Source organism: Misgurnus anguillicaudatus, chromosome 1 (assembly GCF_027580225.2).
Source record: "Misgurnus anguillicaudatus chromosome 1, ASM2758022v2, whole genome shotgun sequence".
In the NCBI taxonomy this organism is placed as follows: domain Eukaryota; kingdom Metazoa; phylum Chordata; class Actinopteri; order Cypriniformes; family Cobitidae; genus Misgurnus; species Misgurnus anguillicaudatus.
Window position 1 is genome coordinate 20,243,698 of NC_073337.2, and position 12,025 is coordinate 20,255,722.

Genomic DNA, 12,025 nt, shown 5'->3' on the forward strand with positions numbered 1-12,025 from the left:
ACTCACAGTATTGAATTGGCTATGTACCATCTCTGTATAAAAATAATATTACTGCTCTGTGTGTAACTGCATAGCAAGCAACATGATGCTATACTTATTTATACACTCATTTTGAGATTAGTGAGCTGCATACATAGCCATCTTTGATCTTTTGCACGTTTCTCCTAATCTTTGCCTGTGTCGTCAATGTAAGCCGTGACTTAAACTAACGAACCCCTCCGCAGCTGAGTAACAGCTGAGTAAGCCCGGGTTACAGATCTTCTCTGTCCCGACCAGCTAATCGCATTGTGACAATGATATGATTGGCGTGAGGTGCAGATGAAAAATCTGATCACGCATTCCTTATTCTCGCTGTCACAGAAAGCGCGTCTCATGATTGCATAGCAACGAAAGACGTGCATCCTCTCACGCACTTTTGAAAGAACAAAACAGCGCGTTGACACGCGTTTAACATGCGCTTTTAGACACGACACATAAACGTTTACATCAATAATCAAACAAATATACAACTAAGTAAATAAAAATCTTTCTGCGGGCCGAATTATGTTATATGTTTGACAGAAGACTTGCGCTGAACACGAAGACTTCCGCCACTTAATATGTTCGTGTGGAAACGCACGCATTATGTTCCACACAGGCGCACATAAAAGATTGCATTCGGCCTTTCGGTGCACGCGTGCACCATGCCGAAAGCCCTGAACAGAAACGGTCCGATACGAATACACGTACCGTTACACCCCTATTAGTCAGTAATTGATATACCCCATTTTTAAAAATGTCACACTTCATTCGCATTTAAGAATTTGACTGTCTTTTGCTGCAAAACCCTCTAAGTGCAAATTCTCCACTCCAGTCACTCTTCACTGTCCTTTCTGAAAAAAGGTAAAATGCTCAAATAATATTTAATTAATTTAATATTTTTGGTAAACTCTGCACTCTCCCGCCAACACCTCTTAAGTGGATTTGAGTGGATTTGAAGGGAAAGTATTTGATGAACGTATAATACGTGTTGAACGGATTCAGTCAATATCATCTAATTTTTGACAGAGGTGGCGTTTGGCGGCTTTTGCATCTGAGCTCTTCAAATGCAAATCAAATAAAACTCCACTAATGAGCTAAAATGTTATGCAATAGAAACGATCCAGATCAACTCTTTTGCAACTTAACAAAACGACACATCTTTTTCACCTCCCTTGTGGTCGTTTATAGCAGACTGTTGCTTTGAATTTAATAAATTACAATCTATTACACGCCATCATGCCTGTTAGCGGGACTTAATTTAGTTGAAAGTTCAGCAGTAGTTACAAATTGGTCCTAATTGTCTGGAATACAAATGTGTGACATATTTAAATCAGAGTGTTGAAGGAAATAAGAGCTTTTGTGGAAAATAAAATGACAATTTAGGAAAAAAAGGAAAGACGTAGTGGTTTAATGAACATCTGGAACTCTCAAACGGAATTTCCCAGATCTAGTTCTCGAGCTCAAGGGAATCCAAGGTTGTCACAGCAGTAAAAAATTTCATTTTCAATGGAAAGAGGGGAAACTTAATTATCAGGTGGAAGCTGTGTGTGAGTCTTCCCATTTTATTTTGATTTATTTAAAGCATGCAAACGTTTAGTAAGAGTAACAATGCAATTGTACTCCAAGGAGAGTGTGTTTTGTAATGGCAGAAAAACCTTTTGCCCTCTGGCTATGAGAGAATCCCGAGTGGTTCATCCTGTATTGTGTTCATTCGGAGATGTTCCGCATTGTTGGGCATAATGTGGGTTGCAAAATCTATTTTTTACATTTCTTTGACAAGAATATTTTTTTTATTTATCTTTATATATTTACTGCCAATGATAGCTGAAGGCCTTCTTCACCAAAAAGCGAGTTAGCATTTTAGCACTTCCGGTTTCATTGTCCCAAAGTCAATGGGTTTTTTGAATGGGGTTAAATGTCTTAAATAAGATCTTGGTTTAACACAAAACAGATATTTATTTTCAAGCATTATTCTAGAACATAAAACAAGCCAGTAATACTCCCACTAGTGGCTTTTCAAAGCTTTTATATGTCTTTAAAAGAATGGTTGCTAGTAAGATGCTACATGGGACTACAGAGGTTGTTGGGAAATTGAAATATCAGCAAGCAACATGTTCCTGTATCCGGTAACATGTTTTTTATAGTTTAAAAGAGTTGCTGGAAGCTTGGTATGGTAATGACTATGAAGATGAGCGATTGTGGTGTAATTTGTTTATAGCATAAAGTTAGGTTAAGGAGTATTTTTTTGTAAAGTCTGGGGGGAAAACAAATGGTCTTTTTGGAGGGAATCAGTATCCCATTTTCTGTGGTGGAACCGCAGGAAGGTTCACCTATATCAGGGTTTCCCGCAGCACTTTGCAGTTTGGGCGGCCCGCCTAGGCTCGGAAACCCTACAGCATTAACTAGGTCGTCCAAAACAAAATTTTCTGCAAAAAAGGCCGTCAAATGCACGCGCGCCACACGGCCAAAATGGTCCGTCACTGTCTGGAGGATAGCCAGTTGATAAAACTCGTGTCCGTGAGAACTGTAAGTGGACTTATTTTTTTGGTTTATTTAAGCCTGTTATTGTATTAGTCTATAGTTCTTGCAAATTTAAAGTAAGTTAGCTGGTGATTTTGTTGTTAGCTAGCTAGGTTGCACGTGCCTGTTGATTCGGTATAATGGTTGAGCGCTCTTGCTCACCTTATTTATGTGCATTATTTACATGCTACAGTAGTTACACTCTTTTAAGATAATGTAATTAATAGTGAGAAATAATCCGTTTTTAAAATCTTCGCGCTATCTATTGTTCTACACAACTTCAGTTTGTGTTTATTAACCCTTTAGTTTCACTTCATCACGCAGCTATTTACCAAGTCCCTAAGGTAACATTGGATCAAAAAAAGTTTAGTTTCATATGCTCAACTGCTCACGTGAAACTTTCATGTGCAGAATTTTTTTGAAGTTTAGTTTTGCGTGCTTACGTGAAACTTTCGCGTGCGCATGTGAATCTATCGCGTGAGTCTATCTCCGTTAGAGGTATCTGTTAAAAACATTTAATTCAATAATATTCTAGTATGTGTTTATTTTCTGTCATAGTTTCTTCAAAATTAAGTTTTATTGAAGTGTTTTAAATATGAGTACCCCCCCCCCGCCCCTTTGATTGCCATGGCCCCCGATCCTATACCACCTTAACTAACAAATTTTCTGCGGGAAACCCTGTATATGGGTATACTCTTTTGGGGTACAATATTATACCCTTAGGACCTATTGTGTACCTTAAGGAGCAAATTTGTTTAGGGGTACAACACCATTAACTGTACCTTTAAAGGTACACAATAGATCCTTAAAGGGACAATAAGTAGGATTTTAAGTATTTTATTAGTCAAAATCAATGTCTTTATTCATAAATATGTCCTCGTTGGTGTCAAATGACCTCTGCCAGTGACTTTTCTTTGTAAGCTTAGAATTTCTCCTCTTTACTTACATTGAACGGGTAAGTCCAAGGAGGCTTCCATGTCGTTCCGCCATACTGATAAACTATAATAGCAGAGAGGGACAAAAGCACTAGCCCACCAACACGTTTCCACAAAGCATTGTCATCCAGAACACGTGAACCAGCTGAAACGGACAAGAAGATCAGTGAGTACATAACGGCTACCGTAGTTGCAACACGCATTTGGAAAAGCGAGGCGGTAGAGAGCAATATTCGTTTGTATGCAAAATACAATTTCACTACTAAATGGGGAAAATCCTACTTATTGTCCCTTTAAAGTACAGTAATGTACCCACAAAGATACAACATTGTATTAGGTTTAGTATGTAAAGGTACAAAATTGACCATTAGGGTACAACCCCAGCGACAGATTCTGACAGTGGTACTTATGGGTTGGCCTACAAAAAATACATCATCCCTGCGGCACTCTATTGCTATAGGTCATGACACACCATCTCAACAATGCAAATCTAATAAGAAATGCCTTTGCCATATGCATCTTGTCACAGTCCTGTTCTGTGTCTCTGTATGTTTTACGTTGTTTCCCCTGTAATTGGACTGCATTTCCCATCATCCTCCACTCTCCCTCACATGATCTACATTGTTTTATTACTGTCACCTGACCCGCATCACCTGACATGTATATAAGACTGCCATATTCATTCATTGATATATGCGATGTTGTGTTTGCATTGATGGTGGTTGAATTAAAAGTGGATTTATCAGCTCTTGTTTATTTAATAAAGTTTATGTTTGTGTTATACTCCTCGTTGTCAACCTGATTGGATTGCACACCCGAACCGTAACACATCTGGTCATCATTTTAGACTGACCTAACTAACCCCAACCCTTGTACTGTTGGACTCCAAGAACAAGGAATATATTAAAGCCATAAAGGTATACAAGCCAACAGAAATTGTTGACAAATGAAAATGTGTTTAATCCATATTAATATAACACACCTGCCTAGCACCATTTAATTACAGTGGCAGCTATTATTACTAACAGTGAGCCTCTATTATTGCCATTAAACCACAGTGCATTCATATATTATACTATTATTACAGATTTCATTTGCTTTATTATGATTAATGTATAATGTTAGGTATCTACAACCAATACAACATAATTAATTCTGTTTGTAAGAGTAGAACAATAATATAACTCACACTGAAACTGAATGTACGAAGGCTTTTTGAAGCAGGAGCACAGTGTTGTGCGGATGTCACTTTTTGAGAATGATGATCTTTATTATAGAGCTAGTTTGACAAGATAACCACACATCCGTCAAAACACTGTGAATCAAACGCATGTGTATCTCAAAACAAAATTTGCTTTCATCTTTGTGGCAAAAAAAGGTCTCTCTGAAAAATAAAAAGTCTGTTTGATGGGTATGATGCTTGTCAGATTGAATGGTTTGAAGCCCACAGTAATAATCTATAAAGTTGATTGTTTCATTGCAGAAATGCAGTCTGTGGCGCAGTGTGAAGTCTAAGAAACGCTGGTAAACATGATCAATGACCGTCCGCTAACCGTACAATATCCTTTTCTCATCTAAGAGAAGGCATTAGCTTCACTTGACTTTGACAGTATCGAGATTAAGAGGTTGAGAGCCGCAGTTAAAGCCGTTTTGAAGAACAGCCGCAAACAGCCAGCGACCTCCCAGCGTAAAGGAAATGAAATCTCAGAGTTTGTAATCAAAAGCAGGTCCGATATTGACTTTACATCAGGATCTTCCTACACTTATGAATGGTTCTTTCAAAACCTTTTGGATTTTGGAGTCCAATGGGATTGAACATCCCACATCATTTACCTGGGACAGTTTTAAAGGGACACTTTTTCTGAAAATATTCTCATTTTCCAGCTCCCCTACAGTTAAATATTAGATTTTACCGTTTTGGAATCCATTCAGCCGAACTCTGTGTCTGGCGGTACTACTTTTAGCATAGCTTAGCACAATCCATTGAATCCGATTGGACCATTTAGCATCACATTAAAAAATTGACCAAAGAGTCTCAATAACTTTCCTATAGAGGGCCACGCCAGAGCACGCCCTGTTGAGTGGCAAACGTTCAACAAAATGGTTGGTTTTCATAGCGGCTGCTGCGAAAATGCCAGTAAAAGTGACTATTATCAGCTTAAATTGAATTTAGTTGGACTTGATAGCAGAGGTGGACAATACTAGTTACATTAGTTACATTTTCCAAGCATCTGTGCTTTATTAGGGTGTTTGTATTGAGAAAAAAATTACTTCACTACATTCTAAAGCATATAATCATACTGTGTATTCTTTAATATTGCATATTAAAATGTATTTAATACCTTATTACATTAAAATTGTGTACTTTTACTTGAGTAAAAGTACGTTAATGTACTTAAATATTAAATGTAAAACAAAAACGTATTATTTATGAAATGTAATGGAGTAAAAATAATAATAATATGCTTTGGAATGTATGTTTTCCAAAGAAAAACACAGATAAAATACAACTACTTGAAAAATATTTTTAAGTAGAAAGTAAAACCTCAGCTTGATAGTGAACCTAGCAACTTGTCAACCCACCTGTGGTCTGTGGACGTTGGCATGAACGATCAATTTACTTCTCCTTTTGGTATTTTTTGGCAGTCTGTAAAACGATAGCTCCGAATTCTTGTTAATCTGTTAGTACAGCCTATCGCACAACAGCTTTTTCCCATTTAGACACGTTTTCACCAGCCTGATCTCACGAATTTCCGTGGGATAGTCACAGATTTTTTTGCGCATTTTTCCGTGGCATTCTCACGGATCTCCGCATTTTTCCGTGGCCCTGTAACGGATTGTCATTTTCCGTGGCATTCTCACGGATTGGTTACTCAACTGTTTTGTCCTATTTTCTTACCATTTTCGCTTCGTTTAGGGTTAGATTTACATGAAATGATATCCCTACCCAAACCCAACTCTAACCCCAACACCAGGCGACAATTGTTTAAAGTTTAGAAAATATAAAAGAATAAAGCAGAAAAAATAGTATAAACCAATAGTTAAAGTGACATACTTAACGCAAACACCAAATCTAACCCTAAACCGAAGCGAAAATGGTTTGAAAATAGGAAAAAGCAGTTGAGTAACCAATCCGTGAGAATGCCACGGAAAAATGAGGAGATCCGTGAGAATGGCACTAAAAAATGTGCAAAAAATTCTGTGACTATCCCACGGAACTTTGTAAGATCAGGTTGGTTTTCACTGTGTTTCCGCTGATTTCACGCTGTACTCAAATGCTGCCGCTCGGCCTTTTGCCACTCAGTGGGCGTAACTGCAGTCACTTTCGCCGAAGATGACATTACGTGCATACCCTCTATTTAAAACTTCACTCTTGATGTAGTTACATCATGTACTAAGACCGACAGAAATTTTTAGGTTGCGATTTTCTAGGCTGATATGGTACAACGATATCACGCAGTGCCCGTAAATAGTCCCCTGCTATTGAAAGTTACCAAGGGAACTATTTTCGGGCGCTGCGTAATATCATTGTGCCTCCTGCAGCCATGTTACAGCAGCAAAGTCCTTGATTATTACACCAGGTTGTCCCTTTAAAACAATGACAATCATAGAAGACTAAATGAAAATCTGAATTGCAGCTTAGAATAGGGAAGCAAATCTCTTGGAAAAAGGAAGGGGGTAGGTTCTTTAAAAATCACCCTTGTCTACTGTGGTATGCTTCTCTACATTATATCTGCTCTTTATCAAGCTCATTAATCTTAGAGATGCACTTCTCTTAATTAATATAAGCCCCTGTGTTGTTATAAATACTGGGGGAAACTGAGGCTTGGAGACCTGCCTACAAAAGAAGTTGTCAGCACACACTTGGATTAGATCATTACCAAAGCCGAAATGCCCCCCCCCCTCTCTCACTTCTATCACAGCAGATAATAAATAAATAAATAATGGATCCAATCCCAAAAAAACTGGAATGCATTTAGCGGCTATGCATCCTGTGTGCAATGATTTTCTGGGTTGACAACAGCTACAAATCATATAAAGTAATGCAGCGATTCAGCTCATCGGTTCAGCCGCAGTTCACCTCGGTGATCTCGGCCTCAATCCAGACATCTCATGAGATACATTTGGCCATATTTTAGTGGAGTGGCCTCACCTCAGTCACTGCAGCAGTTGCCATGGCGATGGGGTGTCTGTGGATTCCACAAGCGATACATTTGTGTCGTACTCGTGGCACTCGCAATTAACGAGATAAACGCTCTTAAAATGAAAAAGTTTTTTTGTCGGGCTGTGTGGTTTCAATAAGAACCTTTAACATCTACAAAAACTTTCTGTTGAACAAAAATGAGACTATAAAATGGTAAGACTTTTTTTTTCTTTTAAGAAGTTCTTTGGAGAACCAAAACCAAAAATGGTTCTTTTTTATGGCATCCCTGCATGAACTCATTTTGGCACCCTAATTTTAAAGACTGTAGGATATTGGATGAAAGATTTTACATGAAGACATTCATACGTTCATAAATGCATGCAGAAGTATTATATTAATATATTAAGCACCATTTACTATGGAAGTCAATGGTGCTTCTGTTTCCTGCTTCATTACAAATATCTTCCTTTAAAATGAATACAGGTTTGTATCAACATGGGGGTGAGTAAATAATGTCTTTAAGTTTTTAGTACAGAGAGCAACATAGTATAAGATGACTTTAAGGTTGTGTTGTTCTGATAGTAAGGAAGATCAAGTATTCACACATGACTGTACAATACAATTTTGTTATCAGGGTTTCTGTTTGTGGGAAGACTGATATAAACAAACCCGTGTGCCTGCAACTCCAAAAAGTTATGTAAAGCCAGCCAATCAGATTAGTGCTTGCCAGAACAAGAAAGATGGTCAGATGGTCAGTAAATGGACTGTGGGTGGCCTGTTGGCGTGCCACCTGAGGCTAAGACTAATAAAAAAACAATAAATACTGTATAAAAATATATGTATACGTTTGTTGACTGGGCGAAGTCAACATGCGTCCAGACAAGCAAATGAAACCTGACTCACACAATTACATGCAAGACTTCCTTCGTTCTCCACATAAATCCAGCAGATAACAAGTTTTATCTCCTACTTTTTACCCATCTAGAATGTGACATCTGTACTGACACAATTAGTCTAAGACCAGGACAATTCACACGTCAGCTTGATTAAATCTGGCTGGCCGTAAATAGGCCCTGGCAGAGGCACACGCACGTTCGAAACCCGTCCGCCATCCTTTATAAATCAGATTGAGACCTCTTTAACCTACTCAGAGTTGCCTGCTTGACCCCGACAGATGCCTATTGGTTCAGCTGGCGGGAGCTAACGGTCGATGAAGATGACGAGGAATCGTCGCCAAGCCCAGCCAGCACTCCCGCAGCCGAACGACACCCTGAGCAGGTGCATGGGCCGAATCCGCTAAAGTGATATTGATCGAGTTTCACGCTGCCATTTAGTGGTTCAATGAACGAGCGCGAAAATAAATATGGCATTTTGTTTATACGCGCCGTTCATTAATATTCCGTAAGGGAGCGGGGTAAATGGCTTTACCCGGGGCGGCAGCGGGCAGACACCTGCCGTCTGTCTGCATTAGGGTTTATTTCACTTCAGCGGATGAGAAGAAAACACAATGACAGCCTTAGGCATCTGCCCGATAACCGGGAAAAGTCCATTTTTGTTTGGAAGGCGAATTGTGGAAGCGTTTGCCAAGCACAGTAACATGATCTTTTACACACATTAATCCGCTGTGGTTTCATGATGGTTCTGGCAGGGCAGGAAAATTGAGCTGTGCTGTAAAAAAAAGTATGTGTTTGAGTCCCTACGCGAGATAAAACCGCGCTGATTGAGTTGGTCGGAGTCCCAATAGTCCAAGATGCACATTAACAGAAAGACTCCACAGGGAAGACAATCTCTCATGCAGTGGTTAGATGTTGTACAGTATGTGTATGTGTGTTTACTGTGCCTGTTGTCTCACTGCTTTAAGTGTTTGTGGGTGAATCTTATAGTGCAGATGTTCCCTCTTGACATGAGTTTACAGTTTCGCCTTTGAGTGTCTTACATAATGCTATTTGAATGGATTCTCTCGCTTGAAAATCATTGGCAGTGTGAAAAAAAAACAAAAATCAAACGATCCCGGACAAATCCCGAATGCACTTTCCGTCTTTTTTCCGTAATTTCTGTGTAAAAAAAAAGTTTATGGCAGTCAGCTCCTGTTTTCTGTGTCATTAGAAATACCCTTGTGTTCAGCAAAGCAAAAACATTTCTATCTAACTTTCATTACAGCTTTTGCATCTCATTTTTCCTTTATTTTACTTTATTTCTAAACTGTTTATTTCCTAAAAATCCAAGATTTTTAATGTGGTCTCAGATTTTTCTCAGACCCTGTTTTTTTAGCAATTCCATTTAAATGTCAACCTTACCATAAAAAATAAAGTCTTTACCAAAAGTTCTTAACAACACTGATATCTCAGATGTCCATAATAAAATATATAATAAAATACAAACAAAAAATGCTTTAAAAACTTTAAACCACTATTTAAAAAGTCTGATAAAGTTTTTAAAGCATTTTTATTAGTTTCCATCGTTAGGTAAGTGTAGCTTCAATGTCCATAATGTTGAAATGTCACATCCATAACATTGTTTCATCATCATAAATGTGCACCCGAAAATAAAAAAGATATCTTATGTTCTTTGAAGAGTCGTCTGTTTCATTTAGTTGCTTCTGGTTTGTGCATATTAATTCACCAAATTAAGTATGTTGTTTCCTAAAAACTTTTTTGTCACATCCAACATGTATATTTCACTACATATTTCATGTATATTACTTATATAAAATAAAATATGAGTATATACGGTTTCATCGGACACACATATGCGGTATCGCAATTACGCGTCTGGTCGGAACTTTACTTCCGGACTGTTTGTTTAATGGTCTGACTTGTTGCTAAACTGAACTCTTGAACAAATACCTCATTGAAAATAACAAATGTTTTGGTGTCCTAGGTAATCTATGTGTTGTTTATTTTGCTTGTTATATAAATAAACTACTTTAAAGGTATTGCGGAAGATTTTCTTTTTCCGGGTACATCATCAAGACTATTGGTCCTCCTGGTTGTCAATCAGGAGTGTTGCGCAATTGCATTTTTTAAAAAAGTGGAGAAGGCAGTTCTTTTCTAAAATTTGAAAAAATCCTCCGCTATACCTTTATTTATTCTTAGCGGAGTTTACCGGAAGTTACGTGTGTTCCACGAAAGGATGTTGTAACTGCTAAATAGATCTATAGACCATAGACTGTAAAAAATATGGACGTAGTGTCCGTGACGTCAGAGCTTTTTTGAAGACCAACGCATTTTAACAACAATAATAATAAAATGCAATGTTGACGGGCATTATTTAAAAATGACATCGCATGGTGCAATGCAAAGATACTGCCATCAGAGCTGTTTATTTATCTCTAGAAAAATATGTAGAAGATGATGCATGTGGTAGGGATTTTTTTAATGATAAAAGCATAGTCCATATTAAGACGTTAAGGCTGCTCCTCTAAACAATTCCCAATCTAGCTTAGTCTGTAGGCCTAATTGTAGATTATTAACTGGGGTGATATTAAATCATGAATATGAAAACTGACATGTTTTTATTGTCTTGGTCTCGACTCGGTCTCAACTCCAACTTGCTTCCTCAAAGACTCGACTGTATTTGCAAACCAACGGACTCGGTCTCGACCGTTTAAAGACTCTGTCTTGACTCGGTCTCGGCATAGGTGGTCTCGTCCCCATCACTAGTAGGAAGTGCCTGCTGTCGCCATCTTGGCATTGAATCACTGCGCGTCACTCGCATATAACCGAAATTTGGTAAAGAGGCAGGACGTGGGTCAAGCTAAAGTGGCTGGTTGCTGAAACCACGCCCGCCTAGCTCGACTCTAGTGACAGCAGTGGCAGTTCACCCGTCACTCAAGTGACCACGCCCTTAATTATTCAGAACTCCAAGACTCAATATAATTCAAACGGATGAGCCACAAAAAAACTCACCTCCCAGCTGCCATGAAGGGCAAAATCAGCCACACAGACCAAAAAATTATCCTGTAACAGGCCGCAAACATACCACTCTCCACTGCAAAGCTGGGCATCCCAACATGGAGGTCCATGGGAATCGGAGCCAGACTTTAGTGGACAGTCAATGAATTGCAGTTTAAATCACTTCAATACTGGCTTCATCAGAGAGATCGGAAGGTTGCCCCTCGGTATAGACTGATTTTTTTTAGGTCTGGACTTTATCATCAGAGGTTTAGGAAAATATAAATGGTTATATACACTGGTAATATTGATATATTTCAAGTTCTGACTGAAAATGTCACATTCGTAACACCTGAATTGCTCTTAGATTTATTTATATAAAGTACTGTTAGATCATTATCTCTCTATATTTTCTCTACATTCCACGTTTTTACTGCTACAAGTCTTAAGGCTTAAGACTGTGTTAGAGTATGTGAGAGTGCACATGTACTGTATGTGTGTGTGCTATTGTC